Source organism: Lissotriton helveticus, chromosome 1_1 (assembly GCF_964261635.1).
Source record: "Lissotriton helveticus chromosome 1_1, aLisHel1.1, whole genome shotgun sequence".
In the NCBI taxonomy this organism is placed as follows: Eukaryota; Metazoa; Chordata; class Amphibia; order Caudata; family Salamandridae; genus Lissotriton; species Lissotriton helveticus.
Genome location: NC_136057.1, coordinates 1,556,414,067 through 1,556,435,092, shown reverse-complemented (window position 1 = coordinate 1,556,435,092; position 21,026 = coordinate 1,556,414,067).

The window sequence follows — 21,026 nt, the reverse complement described above, 5'->3', positions numbered from 1 at the left end:
GCACTACCAACAGGTCTATACAACGGAATATCCAGTTGGGCAAGATGCTATACAGAAATATTTTGATTGCACAAATCTCTTGAAACTGTCTCATTTCCTTGTGGAACAGTTAAAACTAGACATATAAAGTGCAGAAATTCTGGCAGCCCTAAAATCTACTGCTGGAGCTAAAGCCTGTGGAGATGATAGGCTCCCCATAGAATTTTATAAGGTATTTGCAAAGGAGTTAACCCCGCCCTTGACTAAGCTATTCAATCAGATTAGAAATGACAGAGCGGTGCCCTCGCCTTTTAAAGAGGCGCTGTTGTCAACTTCGTGAAAAAGAGCAAGAATCCAAAGGATGTTAATTCCTTTAGACCCTTTAGCCTCCTCAACGCTGATTATAAGATCTTAATGAAGACTTGGGTGCAGCGTTTTACACCTGTTGCACAGGAAATAATCCATAAGGATCAGTCTGGGTTCCTAGCAGGGAGATCTATGTCATCAAATACTGAATACCCTGGCTTGTATTATGATGGTCAACACCTAAAAGGCGTTTTCTGGCCTTGGCAGGTTTGGAATTCCTCCTCAGCTTATTCTAATGCTTCCGAATATTTATCAGGGGGCTCAGGCCCAGGTGGTAATTAATGTAAATTGCCAATCAACTAACAACCCTAACATCCTAAAGAATTTGTGTGCCAAATTAAGACTGAAAGACCCATGGCGACTAAGCAACCCGGATGCCAGAGAGTACACCTTCTTTTCCAACCCGCACAACTCATACAGCCGGATAGACTATATCCTAATGTCAGGAACACACACCCACCTCATAGAACACACGGAGATAGGCCCCAGATCAGTATCAGATCACTCGCACATAAGCCTAACCCTATCAGGCAAGCACAACGAAAAGCCAACCCGCAGATGGCGTTTCGATGACAGCCTTCTCCAACACACCTCAGCGAAGTCGGAGATAGAGGAGGCAATAAAGGAATACCTGCTAATAAATGACACACCAGAGACACACAGGGAAGTACTGTGGGACGCCATAAAAGCCACCATCAGGGGTACTGTAATGACTATTAAGGGCAGGATGAACAGAGGAAGAAACAAGAGAATTGAAGACCTAGAGAAAGAGATCAAAGAGCTGGAGAGCAGCCACATAGCCAGAATGGAAGACAGTAACACACTCACGAACCTCACCAGACCGAAGTACGAACTTAACAGAATACTGAGTGAGAGAGCAGGGACCTGGATTAATAAATACAAGTCCATCAACCTCTGTACTGCAAACAAAGCGGGCAAAAACTTAGCGTCCTACCTAAAAGGGAAGCAGAAACAGCACACGATAGAAGCAATCAAAGACAAACACAGCAAGTCACAAACTGCAAACAAAGACATCCTGGAGGTCTTCAGAGACTTCTATGAGGGACTGTACACCAAAGATGACACACTCAAGGAGGACGGGGGTAGGGAGCTGCTAGGCAGCATAACCACACCTACACTATCAGACTAAGAACGCGACATCTTAGAGCTGCCCATAACAGAGGATGAGATATAGAAAGCCACGGCAAGCCTCAAGGACAATAAATCACCGGGCCGGATGGTTTCACAGCCGCCTTTTACAAGCAATACACGCTCACCCTCAAACGGACACTGAAACAAGTATTCACGGAATGTGTACAGACTGGACGCATGACACCCTCAATGGCGGAAGCAAACATAATTGTTATACCTAAAGAAGGGAAAGACACAAATGAGGCGAAGAATTTCAGACCGATCTCCCTAATAAATGTAGACGGCAAGATCTACGCAAAAATACTAGCCAATAGGCTCAATGCGTACCTACCCAAACTGATACACAACTCTCAAGTGGGCTACATCAAAAACCGTATGTCCCATGACAACACGAGGCTACTATGCCATATAATCAGCCACTCCTCCCGAAGCAGCAACGCAGCCGTCATGATAGCCCTGGACGCTAATAAAGCGTTCGACAGGGTTTCATGGCCCTTTTTAGACCAATGCATGGGGAAATTCGGGCTAGGGCCAAACTACAGGAAGATGGTGATGGCTCTATACAACAACCCCAAAGCACGGGTGGTGGTCAACGGAGGCACATCAGACATACTACACCTAGGCAGGGGAACAAGACAAGGCTGCCCACTCTCACCAGCCCTCTTTCTGTTAGCCATAGAACCGCTCCTCACAATGATCAGAACGAATGAGGACATAGTGGGGATACCAATAGGAGGAGAAGCATTCAAGCTAGCAGCATACGCTGATGACGTACTAATAGTCACAGAAGATCCAGAAAGATCCATCAAAGCACTGACTGACACCATCCGGATATACGCGCAAGTATCAGGATACAAACTCAATACAGACAAATCGGAGTGCAAACCTTTAAACATCCACACGACAAGAACAGTACTAGGAACGTCAGGACTAACCTGGCAACAGAAGCCCATAAACTACTTAGGCATCCTCTTTGAGAGAGACCTAAGAACTACACTGGAACATAATGAACAAGCAACAATCCAGAAAATCAAGGATAAAGTAGAAGGGTGGTCCCCCAGATTCACAACATGGTGGGGAAGGGTAGAAGCGATAAAAATGATGCTCACACCGATGGTCAACTACATAATAACCATGCTCCCACTTACCAGCACAAAAGACTTCCACAAGAGACTAGACAAAATACTGAACAACTTCTTGTGGAGAGGGGAGAAACCTAGAATAAACCTAAACAAGCTTAGAATCCCAAAAGACCAGGGTGGGCTAAACATAACTAATTTCAAACGTTTCCAGGTAGCCTGCATAGCCAGACAGGGGCTACACTGGCTAGACCCAAGTCAGGAATACACCCCAGCTTGGCTCACATTCGAGCGAGGACTACTAAAAGGCATGAACCCCATCGCCCTCCTCACCGCCACCCATCACCCAGCAACCAAAGACAACCCAGTCCTAAAGAACACGAAATTAGCCCTCCTAAGTGTTGACAAACTCCTGACAACAAGCATCAAGGGAGGCCAATTAGAATCCATTTGGTACAACCCCAAGTTAAGATACAGGGATAGGGTTCTAGACATGCACGAATGGTACAAACACGGCATCTCCACCGCCCAGGACCTTCAAAAGCAGGGCGAATATACAACATTTGACACACTCAAGGAAGCTCACAATTTACAAAGCATAGAGCTCTACAACTTCCTGAAAATCAAAGTGGCAATCAGGAAGGCGAACCTTAACAACTGGTCACCTTCACTCACACAACTTGCAGCCAGTCTCAATACACTAGGACACCAAGTAGCCCACCTGTACAAAACACTCCGCCCCAAAAGGACCAAACTCAACGATAAGGTTACAAATTTCTGGGGAGAGGCAGCAGGAAAGGAACTAAGTGAGACCGAGAAAGCAGAACTATGGAGAGCAACTTCTAGGAAAAAAATAACTGCAACGCTAAACCAGACCAAATACTGGCTAGTACACAAGGCGTACTGGACACCAGCCCGCCTGGCCTCCTTAGGGATCCGAGAGAGTGATGCATGCTGGAACTGTGACAGAGAGAAGGGAGACTTAGAACACCTGCTTCTCAGCTGCCCTAAGATCAGGGGATTCTGGGACAGAATTGGGACACTTATCAAAGAGATCTCGGGAGTAGCCATACACATAGATTTCCCAAGTCTAGTCCTAGGTTTTGCATCCCCTGCCATCACAACGAAAGAGGAACGCAACCTCATTGACCTACTGCTGACGGCTGCAGTCAAATTAGTCCTAAGTAACTGGAAGGACACCTCAAAGGCTGCGCCCAAGGGTCACTTTCCTAAGGGGGGCAGACAACATCACAGCGAAACACACGCCGAAAACTCATAGGCAGTCGAACATGTGGGAACCCCTTGACCTCTACCTATCCTCGCAGAAACCCCCATAGGCACAGATTCTAGACCACCGCAGAGGGACGCACCCTGCGGATCTACGCGCCAACAAAAGGAAACCAATACGAAAGGCTCCTCCACTCTTTCTTTCTTGACTTCTATTCTCCGCTATCCTCACTCTCGTCCGGGACGTGGGTCAAGGACACCAACCGAGCCATGCAGAGGGGGCTGCAGAAGATGATGATAAGCTGGACTTTGAAAAGTACACTCGAACGAAGCCACGGGGACGACGGTGGCCTACACCCCCCCCACTCTAACCTCCCCCCCCGGCGCCTCTCTCTTTCTCTTCCTCTTGTCTTTTTCTTTTCCCCCCCTTTTTCTTTTCTTTTTTTTCCCTCCACTCATGTATATTACGTGCTCCATGTAAATATATATATTTTTTACACAATAAAAAATTACAGAAATAAAAAAAAAGTAAATTGTGTGGGCACAGTAAAAATAAATTGAGGGACAAGACAAGGGTGTCCTCTTTCCCTTTTACTATTCACGTTTTTTTATTGAACCATTAGCCATCCAAATTCAAGAAATACTGCAAGTAATGCTCCAATTTGGGGTATGTCCAAATTAAAGCTATTCACAGACGATATTATCTTATATCTCAGACCTGATAGCCAGAATTTGAAATTGGCCATAAGGAAATTCAGCAAATTTGAATTAATTGGGGTCTATAAAATAAACCAAAACAAAACAGAAATCCTCGTTTTGACTTCCGACATGAATTTTCTTCCAGTCAATCTTAAGTATCAAGCCGCTACGCCCAAACTAATATGCTATTTGGGGATCTACGTTTCTGATCAACAGCTATACAAGCTGAATTATGTAGCTATGCAGGGTAAAGGTAAGAAACCGCTGGATAACTGACTGCTACTACCTTTAACTTTGATAGTCCGAGTACCCCTTATCAAAATGTCCACACTTCCTTTACTTGTTTTTCTATTTATAAATATACCTATCAAAATCAACATTAATTATTTTAAGGAGCTGGAAAAATGTTTAGACAGTTTGTCTGGGGGAATAAGACATCTAGGGTTAAGCTATTTTCGCTACAATTAGCCATCGACCAGGGTGGATTGGCCTTACCTCATGTTCGTTCATACTATGAAGCAGACTTTTTAGATTTCACAGCTTGTTTTTGTTTTCAAATTGTTTAAAAGACAATTTTTTGTGTGGATAAAATGGTTCAGGAAGCCGGTTCTCAGATTCCGATATTTTTAAAGGCCTCTAAATGTGATATAAGACTTTGAAGGATTACTCTATTAGACTTCAATCCTTTTTTATACATGCTGGTTCTTCTGGTTTTCACTATTTAGAATTAGAAGAATTCAAACATTTCGACCTCCAAATCCAATCTAGCCACCTTAGAAACTGGAAGGACTGTGGTTTAGAAGAGATAAGGCATTTCTTAATTCAGAACAGGGTAATAACCTGGCAAGAGGTGCTGATGAGGAGTAGGGACAGGAGGAAGCCATTTTTTTCAGAATATTTACACATTGAATATTTTCCAAATAGACAAAAATTCTCTTTTAGTACGCCGACTAAGTTGGTGACTGCCCTTTTTGGAGCAAAGTAAGGAGGGGTGGGGAACTGCTATCATCTACTGTTCAATCATGGTCAACCCCTATTCGTTGAGAAACATCTAGAAAGGGTAACCCGAAAAACTCAATGTACCCTCACTGGTCAAGAATGGCAAGTCATATGCCAGTTAGGGAGTAAGGCCTTGAGAGCAGCTACTTTAAATAAACTCTGTGTCTTGCCGAGCGTGAAGGGAGGCTCGTGCTGGTTGCCTGCTGAATTGTATTTAACATAAACATCGCGTGGAGCTCCTTGTCAAGAACTTCTAAAGACATTGTGTATGCCAAAGTATTATAACGAGTCTTGTGCCATGGTCGAGGAATTGTGAGGAATCCTTTTGACTAATACATAATATATTTAGTGCAAATAAGTTTTTTTAGGATTAAACGTGCGCATTCCAACTTTAATGGTGCGTGTGAACTATTTAAGGAACTAAAAGCGAATGCTCCCTGCGCTCTGACAGACTCGAGCGTTTCCGTCTCTGGTAGCTGCACTTCTATCAGCTGAGGCGTGCGCGATAGCACGTCCCTGGCGCTAGAGGGCATTGCGCTTGTGTTTAACTTCCTACCAGCGCTCTGACAGACTCAAGCGTTCCTGACATTTGGCAGCCGGTGACATCTGTGCTATTATTTAACCTGTTTTGGCTGGTGCGTGTAAGGTTTTAAGCTCTCGAGTTCTTTCAATTGAGGACTCGCGCTAAAGGGGAATTTCAGCATAATACATCACACTCGCTGACAGCCACAGCCTTTCAATGAAATTAAAGCCTGTCTGCTCAAATTGTCGAGTTCAGTTAGCGGAAGACAGGAGCTAAAGGATACTTACCCTCCATCTTTTCGCTTTTCTGCTGACAGGCACAGCCAGTCTTTCAAAATCAAGCCTGTCTGGCCATAATCTTATGGGCTATCTACGTCCATCACGCTGACAGGCACAGCTGTTCAGGCAAAATTAAGCCTGTTGGATCAAGTTATTCTGGGCTATACAACATCCATCACGCTGACAGGCACAGCTTGTAGGTTCCACGTGCACAGTAGTCATTCATTCCAAATTAAGCCTGTCTGGTCAAATCATTCTCGGCTATTCAACGTCCATCACACAGACAGGCACAGCTATGTGGTGACTTTATGCAATCCAAGCCATAGACATTTGTAAATCCTGTGATATTTACTTGATCTTGAATTTAGTAATACTTTAAAGCTGTATTTAAGGGTATTGTTGGGTATCTCCTCTGTATCCATCAATTTCTGACAGGCTGCATCATATATCTTTTAAGAGTGATTTTTGCTGTGTTACAAGTATCAGATAACCTTGAAGTATTATTATGGTGTACTTTGTGCAGTATAATTACATCACCATTATGGCTGCATCTAATATGTCACAACCCACAGCTTCTTTGAATGAGTGTGGGGAACCCAATCTACCATTGAAAGAATGGGTGAGAGTGTTTGAGTCATATTTCATTGCTATAGGGGGGGAGAAATTCAGTGCTTTTAGAAGGCAACATGTTCTCCTCCACAATCTAGGCAACCGGGGCAGGAAGATATTTGACACATTACCTGAACCAGAATTGGATGATGCATCTAATATTTACGAGGTATCATTAATTAAATTGGAAATACATTTTGGGGACAAGATTAACATTGTACTTGAACTCCACAATTCTTTTTGTAGAGTCCAGGGAAAATTTGAAAGTATTGCTAGCTATGTGGCAGTGTTGAGGGGTCTAAGTGTTCATTGCCAATTTGGGGAACTTAATGATTCCCTCATAAGGGATCAGATAGTTAGGTGCACTAGCAATAACAGAATTCAAGAACAATTACTACAAAAGCAACCTGACCTCAATGAAGCTATATGTTGGACCCGGCCTTTTTGGCAGGTTCCCCCCGAAACTTTTTGCTTTTTCCTAGCCTGTTTCTGTAACCTGATGTTGGTGATTTTAGGCCTCTGCGCACTTTTTCACTGTGGTACAGTGTAAAGTGTGTGAGCTCTCTTTGTATGTGTGGTGAGTGACCTGCCCTCCCATAGGAATGCATGGGGAATATGTGTGACAATGGTAGTTCCTGATGTGTGGGGAGTGCAGGGTCGAGTTTGGTATGTGCGAACTCGTGAGATTGAATGCTGCGCAATGATTTATGCGGCAGGATTGTGTCTAGTGTGGAAGTGCCACTTCTTGAAGTTGGCATGTTAGTGTAATTTGTGTCTGGCGTGTGATTGGCTGGAGTTGGCTGGTGAGCCTGGCTCCAGGAGTCAGGATGGGTCTGCCCCGGTGGTAAATGGAGACATTAGCATGCTGATGTGAGGGAGGGGTACACCTTGGACCTGAATAGGGCTGGGCTTCCCCCACACAATGCTGGCTCCACCCCCTGTGGTGCGTCTGATGTCCCTAGCCTGGCCAGTGAAAGGGAGTTCCCCTTAACCAGTTGTAGCTGGTTCTTACGTTGCATACACCCTGCTAGACAAAGGGATTTTGTGTATAAAAAGAGGCTGTGACCTCTTGTTAAATGTTCTTGTTTCTGACTGGAATCTACCAGGGGCGTGCTGCTGCTTGGGCCCAGGGGAAGGCTTGCCTCCCTGGGCCCTGCCCAGCTCCTGAATGCCTTGAATTGATGGAGGAATTCCTGGGATCCCTCTGCCTTTCCTGGGATGATGGGAGACTCTGCTTTAGCCTGACAACCTTGTCTTGGGTTGCTGGGATCCTTCTTGTTGTGGGGTCATTCCTGAGCGGGCCTGGTGCTGCCTGTGCCCCCAGCGCCCTGAGGGCGCTTTGTTTTTCATTGCTGGGCAGAGTGCTGTCGTTTTTCCTCTGAGGGAAGCGCTCCTGCCCACTGTGTGCCCCGAGTGCCGGTGCCCACCCGGCGTCTTTATTTGACTTTTTTTAGGTATTATCACGGGTGCCCACCCCGTGTCTGAAGTTATTTTATGCCTGATTTCTGCCAGCAGTAGCTACCTTCAGCCGCACCTCGATCTGCACGCCCGAGGCCGGGATCGCTGAGAAACAAAGAGCCGTGCAACCCCCTTACCGGCATCACCTCCACGGGCCGAGGGTCCTGCATCTACATCGTAAGGACCACGCACTGATTGGCTCAAGGAGAAGAGCCCCCTCAGTAACTCCGAGGCTTGGTCCGGCGGAGCCGCGTTGGGATTGGTCCCCGTGACGTCGCGTCATCAGCAGGCATGTCTTTGATTAGTTCCCGCAGCTTCGCGTCATTGCTGGCTCGTGCTCTGATTGGTTTCCGCGGTGCGAGCCCCCCAGAGAACCGGAGGCTGTTGCCTGTGTCACTGCGCTGGGGAACGAGGAAATGAAACATCCTGAGGGGCTTGATGGGGAGAGAGCCCTGCGGTTGCGGGAGGAGGAGCCCCTACGAGTGCCCGGTGAGTGTGGTGCGTGAGGGGAGAGGCAGAGTTGAGCGGCCCCCCGATGATAGCGGGCTGCTCCAATGGTGTGGCCATAATTATTTTGAGGGCCCGTGGGGGTCCCGAGGTCCCCGAGTCTAGGGGCCCCACTGGATCGCATTATCGGCACCTGGGCGGCCCCGCTGGCGAGAGGGCCGCACCAACGACAGGGGGCATGATTGTTGAAAGAGCCTGTGTGGCTCTAGCTCGGCCATATTTACTTAAAGCACCAGCGCGCTCCCTATACTGGGCCCAAATTAGTTAAGAGGCCGTGTGTTTATTTCTAGAGCCAGAGGGCTCCAACCCATGGCACATCGTTGCGCAGTCTTTGTCCCAGGACCCATGTGTGGCTCCAACATTTGGGGACAACTTTTATTTACAGAGCCCTGTGTGGCTCTAGCCTGCTCACATTTGTTTAGAGCCTGAGTGGCTCCCTGGGGGCACAGTTGTGTAAGAGCCTAAAGGACTCCAAAAGTGCGCTACATGTATATCCAGAGCCAGAGGGCTCAGTTTGGCGCAGTTTCCGTCCTAAGGGCTAGTGAGAGCCTGTCACAGTTTTGTCTTCAGCTGCCCAGCAAGTAGTGGGCAGCTGCACCGTGTAGGCGCAACTTGCAGTGAGAGTCCCTGAGAGGGACAGAAGTTGCACAGAGGTGCCAGGCCTTCACAGCTGCGCAGCACTTACTGCCAGCTGCAACGTTTAGGCCCTGTTGTTGTTCTCAGCTGAACAAATATAAAGGTGTGAGGAGGGTCTGAGGGGAAACTTAATTTATAGACCGACTTGCACCCTGTCCCCCAACTGAACAATCGAAAAACACTAAAGGGGGTGCAAAGGGTCTCAAAGCATACTGTGGAAGAAACTACACACTCCAAAGTAGTGTAGCGTCAAAAGGTAAAGGAACCAACCCAGAGGAGATAGAGAAAGCACAAGTAAGAAACCCATCAGCCCACCCGTGGGCGGAACGTCATCATCTGGGTTTTTTAAAGATGTAGACTGGTATCCACTAGATCCTTACTTGAATGTTATCAAAGGATACTAGTACAAGGATCCACCAGTGAGATGGACAGCCAACAGGAAGTGTTGAAGGGCTGAGGGAAGAAAATAGTAAAGGGTTGCAGTGCTCAGAAAGTGAGGAAATTAAAAATGCCTGCTATGATGACAAAGAACAACTTTATTGAGGGTGACCATCATACCGGTATGGTTAAAAGCAGAGTGATGATAGTATGGAAGGAATTACTATCAGCTGAAGATGTTACCTGGTCAACATGTTTCAGCCTCAACAGGCTTTCGTCAGGACCAAAAGAAAACACTACTGCAACAGTGGGTCAGAAGATATCACCAGTGAGAAACTTATAATAATTACAATGTAGACCTACCATTAGAGCAAATTTTTCATTATGGTAGTCTCATTCATATGTGACAAACACTCTCCTGAGGGAAAATAACAGAAATACAAACAAGGTGGAAACATTTTTGAACATTCAGCAATTTGTATACATGTTGTTTACCACAGTCAAATAAGTTTAATAAGTTTAAACTCACCCATATGTTTTATGGAGAAAGCCCCACCTCGCCTGGCACTCGCTCAGGTCAGGAAGAGGCCACGCTCTAAACATAAAGAATAAAGAAATGGAAGAGGAGATTTTTTACCACAAATGTGAATTAATCGCCAAAAAGTGCGTCATGAAAAACTCAAAATGATACTCTGAATGGGCAGCAGAAGAAGGCATAAAAACAGCTGAAAAAGCATTCAGGGTTAAAAGCGTCTATAAATGGTACGCATTGGTTTAGCAGTATTTGAATTAAGAGTCATGTATTTGGAATTAGCAAGGCAAACAAATATGTGTGCCTACATTCGCAAACGTTCAGTATGCATTTATATCCAGTAAGTTAAAAAGTAGAGGGACACTGAATATTCTTGCAGTTTGCAAATGAAGTGTCCCCAGCAAACCGGAACTGAGACGCTTCAGTTTAGCAAAAAAACGGGAGCAAAGTTCTAGTTAATGGCATAATGGCGCTCTACTCAAATGGGAGTATAGAGCTCACGGCCAGAAGGTGGGCAAAGCAAACCACGGTTGTATCACCCACCTGTCCGTCGTTGCCTCGGTTCTGCCTTCTGAGCCGAGGGGAAGGTGGTGAGGCAACCCGTGTGTTTCGATTAAAAAGGCCAGTAGCGGACCAGAGGGAGAACCAAATTTTGCTCACGTTATCCTGGACACTGATTGGTTCAGTGACGTGTAACCACAGGCTTCCATCTGATTGGTCAGGGCTCAACTGGAACCATCGTGTCCCGATGTTGCTAGACTCTTAACCTAGATGAAACTTGGAAGGAAACTAAGTATAACTGGTACCGCGTCACTGTTGGAAACTGTTGTCAAATCCACCTGATGGGATGGAAGCGTGGAGCTATTGAGTGTTAGTGTTCAAGATTTAACGGCAAGTCGTGGAAATATTGAATGTTAGTGTTCAAGTTTTAACGGCAGGTTGCAAACCAATGTGTATAGAGGACAGGAAACGGAAATAAACGAAGTGCTTCCGGTTTTCTCTAGCCGAATTCAGTGTGTATACTGAACTGGTAGCGGACCTAAAAGGGAGCAAGGAGAAATGTTGGTTTATTCATTCAGTGCGCATATTGAACCGAAAAATATATGTTTACAACCCGATAGTCTGGAGCTATCCAGTTTGAATCCGAAACAGTCACCATGTTAAAAGATGGTGTTGATCCCAAGACAATGGCACATTTCATTGTAATGTAATCAGAGGAGTATATCACAGTCCGTGACTCTTCGTGACTCTAGGCTGTGGCCATTAATCAACGGACACATAGCGGGACTGTTTTTAAAGGGTATCTTGAACAACGAGACATAGCGTTGTTCACAAGATATGTAAGGCTACTAAAGAGGGCTAAGAGTATAACCTCTGTCGTGGCACCAGAGGGTCTCTGCGGAAGATGATAGACTTGCCAATGAGACAAAAATGATGATCACCATCTCTCCTTAACACTGTCTCATATGTTAGCGATATGTATTAATATGTGTGCAAGAGAATGTATTGTACACAATGATGAACACCACATAGATCTAGAGTAATGAGGGAGTGTACCTCACCATGGGCAGTGTAATGAATAACAGATGTCAGGTTGCATAAAGGCATGTGTATATAGGCAAGAACTCCGGATGCAAGGAGGTGGAAAGCAGATAGGAACACTAGGTTGACAACATAATATTTCTATTATTTAGTACAATAAAAGATGTTCTGACCGGTATGTATAGCGGTCTGATCATGAATGGCCCAGGTCCCTATGATGGTACATTTAAAGCTGAATCCAGGAGATGTCATCATTCAAACCTTGAATGTCACATTTAAGTTTAAAAATCCATTTCTGTTCCCTAACGAACAGAAAATGGGAGATGTTACTGACATGTGGGGGTATGAATGGTTGTTCAAGGACTAACCACTTCATTTCATCCGCAGTATGTTTCATGTGAGAAAATGATTTGTCATTCTGGTCGCTTGTTTGTTGCGCCTGATGGTACTTTTGTGTTCCTGTATCCTGAGTTTGACCTTCCTGGTCGTCATGCCTATGTATCGGAGGGCACAAGGGCAAGTGATTTGGTAAATAACCCTCTCGCTGTTGCAATTCGTGTGCCGTTTTAACACCCATGGGCGAGATTTACCAATGTCCACAACAAGTGTTTTTTTGGTTTGTGAGCATACTGAACAATTCCCACAAGCATGATGTCCTTGTACAGGGGGAAGGTTCCACAATGTTGTTGTTAGATCATTTGAAATATAGCGTGGTCTGGTGTGCACCAATTCATCTCTCAGATTTGAGCTCCTTTTAAATGAAAACATTGGTGTGGGAATATTATCCCCTGCGGTATTCAGTATTCGCCAGTTATGCCGGATGATTTTCTGGACTGACGTGGAGACCGTGCTGAAAGTGGTGACAAACGTAAGTCTATCAAGAGGTGGTTTTTCCACTGGGATTGTCAGAAGGGCATCCCGATGATTGTTGGAAGCCCTTTTGTAAGATTGTTTGGTCAATACCCTTGGATACAATTGTTGTAGAACAACAATCATCGGGATGTGATTTATTCTTAGGGGGAGGGTCTAATGTGTTTCGACTAATGAGAGATTGCCTACTGTAGTTATACTGTTTAGGCCTAAATGTGATTGCTGCGTAATGTGCTTTGCCTTTATGCTTGTGTTATACTTCTAAAGGTGCTCATGCTTAGAAGTTTGCTTTGCCTAGTATGTTATACAGGAGAGGTTATGTGTCCATGAGTAATCTATGCTTATGGTTATTAGTATTGCATAGTGTGTACCTACCTGTTACCAGTGGTTACTGCTAGTGGTCTAGAATTGTTATTTTGTGCTCTATGTTCTAGAAGTGCTATTTCTGCTAAGTGTTGATTCTGACAGTGGCCCATGTGGCCATGTCCTGGTGTAAATAATCCCTTGTGAATATTGCCCGTGCCAGTTGGCACAATGTATATTGTGTGATTACTATCTGATGTATTTTGACAATACAAAAGTTATTTTTATATAGCCTTGTGTGGAGTTCCTTTTGTGGTGTGCCTAGGATGTTGTTGCTGTTGTGTGCGTGCGCAAATGCTTTACACATTGCCTCCGGGATAAGCCTGTCTGCTAGTGCCAAGCTACCAAGGGGGCGAGCAGGGGTTATCTTGGCGTGTGACTCCCTTGCCCTGACTAGAAAGGTGGTTTCTGCCTGGCTTTGGCGTAAGCCTTAGCCAACCAGAAATCCCAGTTTTAACACTATAGAAATAGCCAAGTCTATAGAGCACACAGCTAAATGCATGAAAGAAATAAGACCTAAGTCCAATCAGGGGGAACATTCCGGTGTGGAAAGCAATTTAGTGTCAGAAATTGAGGAACCCTCAGAGGAGGGAGAAGTATTAAAAATCAAAGGGGAGAAACACCCCAAGGCGGACAAATCCAAATTTACTGGGACTAACAAATTCAAATGCTTCCGTTGTGGAAGCAATAACCATCTTGCCAATAATCCTACATGTCCTGCAATTTCAGCTATGTTCAATAAATGCAATAAAAAGGGTCATTTATCAGGCTTTGCCATAGTCCTAATCCAACATTTTGTCCCCTTCTAGTTCTCAATCCATAAACAAAATTGTATTCCAAATAAGAGAGTCAGAAGCAGTCAATCACATAGAGTATCCCCAATGTGAGGTCAGTATTGAAGGAAATATGGTCAAAATGTACGCAGACTCTTGTTCGCCATTTACTTTGATGAATATATCAGACTTTAAAAATATGAATATATGTGACGTAAAGGACTTGTTGGGGGTGAATATCAATCCCCTTAGCTATACTAAAGGATCTATTCCTGTCAAGGGTATGATGAACTCCCACATCACTTTTAAAGACCGTTCCATCCTAGTCAAGGTATATATTGTAGAGGAAGGCTCAAACCTACTGGGGTGGCAACACCAAAAAAATCTGGGCATACTACTCAATCCCAACAGCAGTGAGCAAGTTCTTTCCATGGACTCACCTGGTTCTAGTGAAAAGTGGGTTAAGGATTTCCCGGAGGAATTTTAATCAGAATTAGGGGTCCTTTGAAAACTTCCAACACAAGATTAAACTTAAGCTGAATGCGAAACCTATCACCCACAAAACTAGGCTCATGCCACACTTAATGTGGAAACCTTTGAGGGAAGAGCTAGACAGATTGCAAAAACTAGGAGTTATCAGGCCTGTAGATTGCAGTGCATGGTTTTCACCAGTGGTGATAGCTAAGAAGGCCGATAATAACAGTAAAAGATTATGCATAGACCTCAGAGACCTTAATGACAACATCATAGTGGAAAGATTCCCACTTCCCCGCATCCACGAAGAATTAAGCACCATGGGTGAGGAAAGTTGCTTTAGTGTTTTAGACCTATCAAGCGCCTACCAGCAGGTGGAACTTAATCCGGAGTCAGGAGAACCTACAACTTTCACCACTCCTTTAGGCTCCTTCTTGTTCCTCCGTATGCCGTTCGGGTTGGCATCCGCGGCTGCGGTATTTCAAAAGGGTGCAGAGCAGGAATATCGTCAGGGAAATATCGTCTGACATAAATATTGCCACAGAAATATCGAATTGAAGAAATATCGATAACAAAAATATAGTTTGACCAGAATATCGACAGACAGGTAAGTAATATCGATAACAATAACATAGTTGTGATAAATATCGTTTACAAAAATATAGTTTACAAAAATATCGATTTTTTAATAATGTCATGTATTTTAGTGTTTTTAATGAGAATTGTTTGTCATTTTAATATATGTTGTTGAATTTTAATAGTTATTAATGTATATTATGTTGAATTTTGTGTTATTAGTTCCGTAGCGGGTTGTGGGTTTATAGGGGAATAGGGTGGGAAGTAATTTAAATATATAAAATTAATTGACTAATTAATATTATTTGTTAATTAATTTCAATTAGTAAATTATTAATTAAGTATGTTAATTAATTAATTATGTTAATTAATTATGTTAATTGTTTAATTAATTTTAGGTGTATGTAGTGGAGTTTATATGTGTAAATGGTGTGAAGTAATTAAATTGTTATTGATTGATTATTAAATACTTTATGAATGAATTACCATTAATTAATTAGTAATTAGTAATTGTAAATGTGTAATTAAATTTAGGTTTGTGTTGTGGTGTTTATAAGTGTATATGGTGTGAAATCTGTCAATTAAATAATTAATTAATTAATTAAAAAAATATAATTATCATTAATTAATTAGTACATATTAAATGTAATTGTGTAATTATTTTTAGGTGTGTGGTGGATATTATAGTGTTAAATAATGTGTAAATATATATTTTTTTATTATCTTTGTTAATAATGAAATATTTAAATGTATATATTATTTATGTTTATATTGGAAATTAAATGTAATAAAAAATTTGATAGTTTGTTATTTTATTGTTTTGGGTTCCAGCGCTTTCCCTACTGTTGTACCCTGTGGAGTGGGAATAGTAATTTTCACCCCTACGCTATCCAACGCTTTCCCTACTGTTGCACTCTCTGGAGTGAGAATAGTAATTTTTACCCCTACGCTATCCAACGCTTTCCCTACTGTTGCACTCACTGGAGTGGGAATAGTAATTTTTACCCCTACGCTATCCAATGCTTTCCCTACTGTTGCACCCTCTGGAGTGGGAATAGTAATTTTTACTCCTACGCTATCCAACGCTTTCCCTTCTGTTGCACCCTCTGGAGTGGGAATAGTAATTTTTACCCCTACGCTATCCAGCGCTTTCCCTACTGTTGCACCCTCTGGAGTGGGAATAGTAATTTTTACCCCTACGCTATTCAACGCTTTCCCTACTGTTGCACCCTTTGGAGTGGGAATAGTAATTTTTACCCCTACGCTATCCAATGCTTTCCCTACTGTTGCACCCTCTGGAGTGGGAATAGTAATTTTTACTCCTACGCTATCCCACGCTTTCCCTACTGTTGCACCCTCTGGAGTGGGAATAGTAATTTTTACCCCTACGCTATCCAGCGCTTTCCCTACAGTTGCACCCTTTGGAATGGGAATAGTAATTGTTACCTCTACGCTATCCAGCGCTTTCCCTACTGTTGCACTCACTGGAGTCAGAATAGTAATTTTTACCCCTACGCTATCCAACGCTTTCCCTACTGTTGCACCCTCTGGAGTGGGAATAGTAATTTTTACCCCTACGCTATCCAACGCTTTCCCTACTGTTGCACCCTTTGGAGTGGAAATAGTAATTTTCACACCTACGCTATCCAATGCTTTCCCTACTGTTGCACTCTCTGGAGTGGGAATAGTCATTTTTACTCCTACGCTATCCAACGCTTTCCCTACTGTTGCACCCTCTGGAGTGGGAATAGTAAATTTTTACCCCTACACTATCCAGCGCTTTCCCTACTGTTGTACCCTTTGGAGTGGGAATAGTAATGTTTACCCCTACGCTATCCAATGCTTTCCCTACTGTTGCACCCTCTGGAGTGGGAATAGTAATTTTTACCCCTACGCTATCCAACGCTTTCCCTACTGTTGCACCCTTTGGAGTGGAAATAGTAATTTTTACCCCTATGCTATCCAACGCTTTCCCTACTGTTGCACCCTCTGGAGTGGGAATAGTAGTTTTTACCCCTACGCTATCCAACGCTTTCCCTACTGTTGCACCCTCTGGAGTGGGAATTATAATTTTTACCCCTACGCTATCCAGCGCTTTCCCTACTGTTGCACCCTCTGGTGTGGGAATAGTAATTTTTACCCCTTCACTATCAAATGTTTTAACTACTAAGTTTTAATGTTGTTATTAAATGTATGTATTATTATTTTTAAATACTTTTATGTGTTAATTAAATATAGAAAATGTTATTTTATTCCAAATGTTTTATATATGTTTTTTTTAAATATAATTATTAAAGTTTATTAATTAAATAAAGAAAATAATAAATGTATTCAAGAAAATATATGTATATGTACACATTTATTAAGTTTATAATGATTAAATTAAGTTTATTTGTTATAAATAGTTAAAATATAAATGTAATGTCATTTATTTTGTTAATAATATTAATAATATTTAATTATTTAATTTAAGTTATAATATTTTTTAAAGTCGATATTTTTTACATCTATATTTTTTACATCTATATTTTTGAGTCGATATTATTGTACTTACCTGTTTAAGTATTGGGGGTGGCTATATTTTTGTAATCGATATTTTTACATCTATATTTTTGTAAACTATATTTTTGTAATCGATTTTCAAACATGGAACCTTTCAAAAGATCATGAAGCACATCTTGGAAGGGATTCCTCATACTATATGCTTCCAAGATGATGTTTTAGTATATGGTGCCCCTAGAGAAGAGCATGATACTTATCTCAAGTCGGTTCTTGGGAAATTCAAAGAAGCTGGTCTCACTCTCAATGAAAAGAAGTGCAAGATCGGAGTGGAGTCTGTAGATTACTTAGGGCACTCAATATCCAAGGAAGGTTTCCGTCCTAAGCTCAGCCTTTTGGAGGCCATAGAAAAAGCCCAAGCTCCCACGAATAAGCAAGAACTACTGTCTTTCCTTGTGTTAGCTGAGTATATGGCAAAGTATGCTAAAAACTTTGTGGACATTGCTGGAGACCTCAGAGATCTCACCAAGAGTCATTCCCAATTCAAATGGTTAGAAGTGCACCAGAGTGCTTTTGAGGCCATCAAGTCAGCTATTCTTATTGCCCCGTATCTGTGTAACTATGATCCTTCAAGGAAAACCATCCTTACCACGGACGCCAGTAATAAATGTTTAGGTGCTACACTGTCCCAAGTCATTGCAGGCAAAGAAAGAATAGTTGCTTTTGCATCTCGCACCCTGAGCAGTGCAGAACAAAACTATTCAGTGATAGAAAAGGAGGCACTAGCCTGTTTCTGGGCCGTGAGACACTTTAAATTCTAACTATGGTGCATTAAATTCACCATTCGAATGGATCACAAACCCTTGGTGTACATTTTCAGTTCGAAGGGGGCTTCCAGTTAAACACCCAGGATTGCCAAATGGGTGTTAGGGTTAGAAAGCTTCATCTTCAAAGTTGAGTTTGTTGCTGGAGACAATAACAAGGCAGCAGACTTCCTATCAAGAGCACCTTTGGACAGAGTGGAGCAGTTTGAGGTTCATGAATTTCCCATTTTACAAGTACATTCAAGTACTGTTAGCAAGGAGGAATGGCTGAAAGTATGAACAATGACCAAACCATCAGCAAATTGAAGGATCTAACTGTGAATGGGTGGCCTGAGAACCGCAAAGATGTCAATGATGATTTGAGCAAATTCTATGAAGTGAAACATGAAATTAGTCTCAATGAGGATTTGCTATGGAGAAAAGACAAGATAATACCCCCAAAGGTTTTGATAGATAAACTGATCGATCTAGTCCATAAAGGACACTTAGGGAGAAGCCTCACAAGGAACAGACTCAGGGAGCATTACTGGATTCCAGGCATGGATTCACAGGTGGAGAGCAAAGTGAAAAACTGCTACGCTTGTGCAAATAGCGACAAATCCAAACATATTCAGAAGGCCCCATTATCGCCAGTGTCTATTCTGAGTAAACCATGGGACAAACTGGCGTTGGATATTATAGGCCCAATCAACAGAGCAGGTATGAATAAATGATTTATCTTCACGTTAACTGACTTCCATTCACACTGGGTGGTGACTAAACTGGTCAATGATATCACTACTGAAGCTTTAATAGAATTCCTGAGCGACACGTTCTCCAATGAAGGTATTCCCTCCAAATTGGTCACGGACAATGGAGTACAGCTCACGTCATCAGCAATGTCCAATTTCTTGGAGAAGCTCAAAATTACACATCTCAAAACAGCACTGTACTGCCCGCGGGCAAATGGCATGATTGAGAGAGTGAATAGAATGATTAAAGAGAACATCCAGTTAGCATGTGCCAAAAATGTTCCTGTAGAAAAATCAATCAGAGAATTGCTATGGGCATTACACATGACACCCAACACAGTATCTGGTATATCTCCCTTCTGTTCCCTCAGGAGAAGGAAGCCAAGTACCAAATTTTTACCTTTATGGATAGGAGGTGGAGAATCTTCTCCTCATTCGTTTGGAGAGGTTAGAGACAAAGTAGAATCTCATCAGACCAAATATAAAGAACAGTATGATGCGAAACATGGATGTAAGACACAAAATTGGGCAGTAGGAGAAATGGTAATGGTAAGGAGGCCGAATATCACTGGCAATTTTGAGTCCAAATACTTGAAGCCCAAAAAGATTGTAGAGGTTAAAAATAACACGGTAACTTTAGAGAATGGACAAAACTGGAGCATGGACCGGTTGGCAAGATTTCATGAACCAGGAGCCCCTACACAGGGGAATTCTGGGAGAACCACCGACCAAAGGGGGCTCACCAAGAGAGTTACCAATGCTCCTAGCTGGCACAAGGACTACAGGATGTATTAATGTTGTATCACATACCTTTGTATCTTCTTTCTGTGTTTTGTTAGGAGAGGAGATGTGTTATAATCTCCTGTTCATAACTGTGCAGTATATAGGTTACTATATATGCAGCTATTAATGATTGTACCATGCCAGGCACTTTACTGGTGGTTATATGGGTTTTTACATATACTGTTATGCAGCACTTGGTACCTTCCTACACCCCTCCTTTTCCTTCCCCTTTTGGAACCTTCCTTGTCCCTGGAGGCTGCTTTAGAATGTTGACAGTGAGGGCATTCGGAGTTGAAGAGTGCGATGTTATGAAGTGTCCTGATAAGCTAACCTGGTGGCACTGTGGAGGCTGTGAATAAAGAAGAAGTTATTAATCTACTTGTCCGGTATACTTTTTAACAGCCTTTTTATCCCGGGGGCTGGCATACTTTACACCCAAAGCACTTAATAAAAAATACCCAGAAGTTGAAAACAGATGCTCCCGCTGCCAGGCAGAAGGTGAAGGGGCCTGGCTGCATATGTTTTTAACATGTCCTAGACTAGGGTCTTTCTGGGGTGAGATTTTCTTTGCTTTAAATCAGGCAATTAAGAAAAGTATACAGGTAGAGGCGAGGTTGACCTTTTCGGAATTAGTAAAGATACAGCAAATCTGACAAAAGAAGAGGAGACTTTTCTTTCCATCCCCTCTCTGGTTGCCCACTCTTCAATTCTACATAATTGAAGGTCAACGGAAGCACCCACTGACAAAAAGTTGGTAAACAAAATGAAATGGACTAGGGCTTTTGAGGAAGCCTATGAGAGGCGGGTGGAGGTATTTAAGGAGTCTGGAAGATCAGACAGATTAGTAGTCTTATCCCGACAATGAATTTAGGTCCTTTTGAATTTTTGTGTTGTATGGTTTATAATTTATCAGTAAAAACTGTGTTTGTTGAACAACATAAACCTCAAAACTGTGCAACACTGATTCTACGCACACCATCATGATATGTTGGCCTGAGTCTTGGCTATCCTACAGTGCACCATCAGTATCCCTAACCTAGCAAGGTAAGAGGTGGTAGGTGCAACTTCAGAATTTGGCAAGCCTGTCTCCTCAAGAAAATTGAGGAAACAGGTCTAGAACCCTTTCATTTGGTAACTCATACACACCCAAATAGATCCTTAAGAAATAC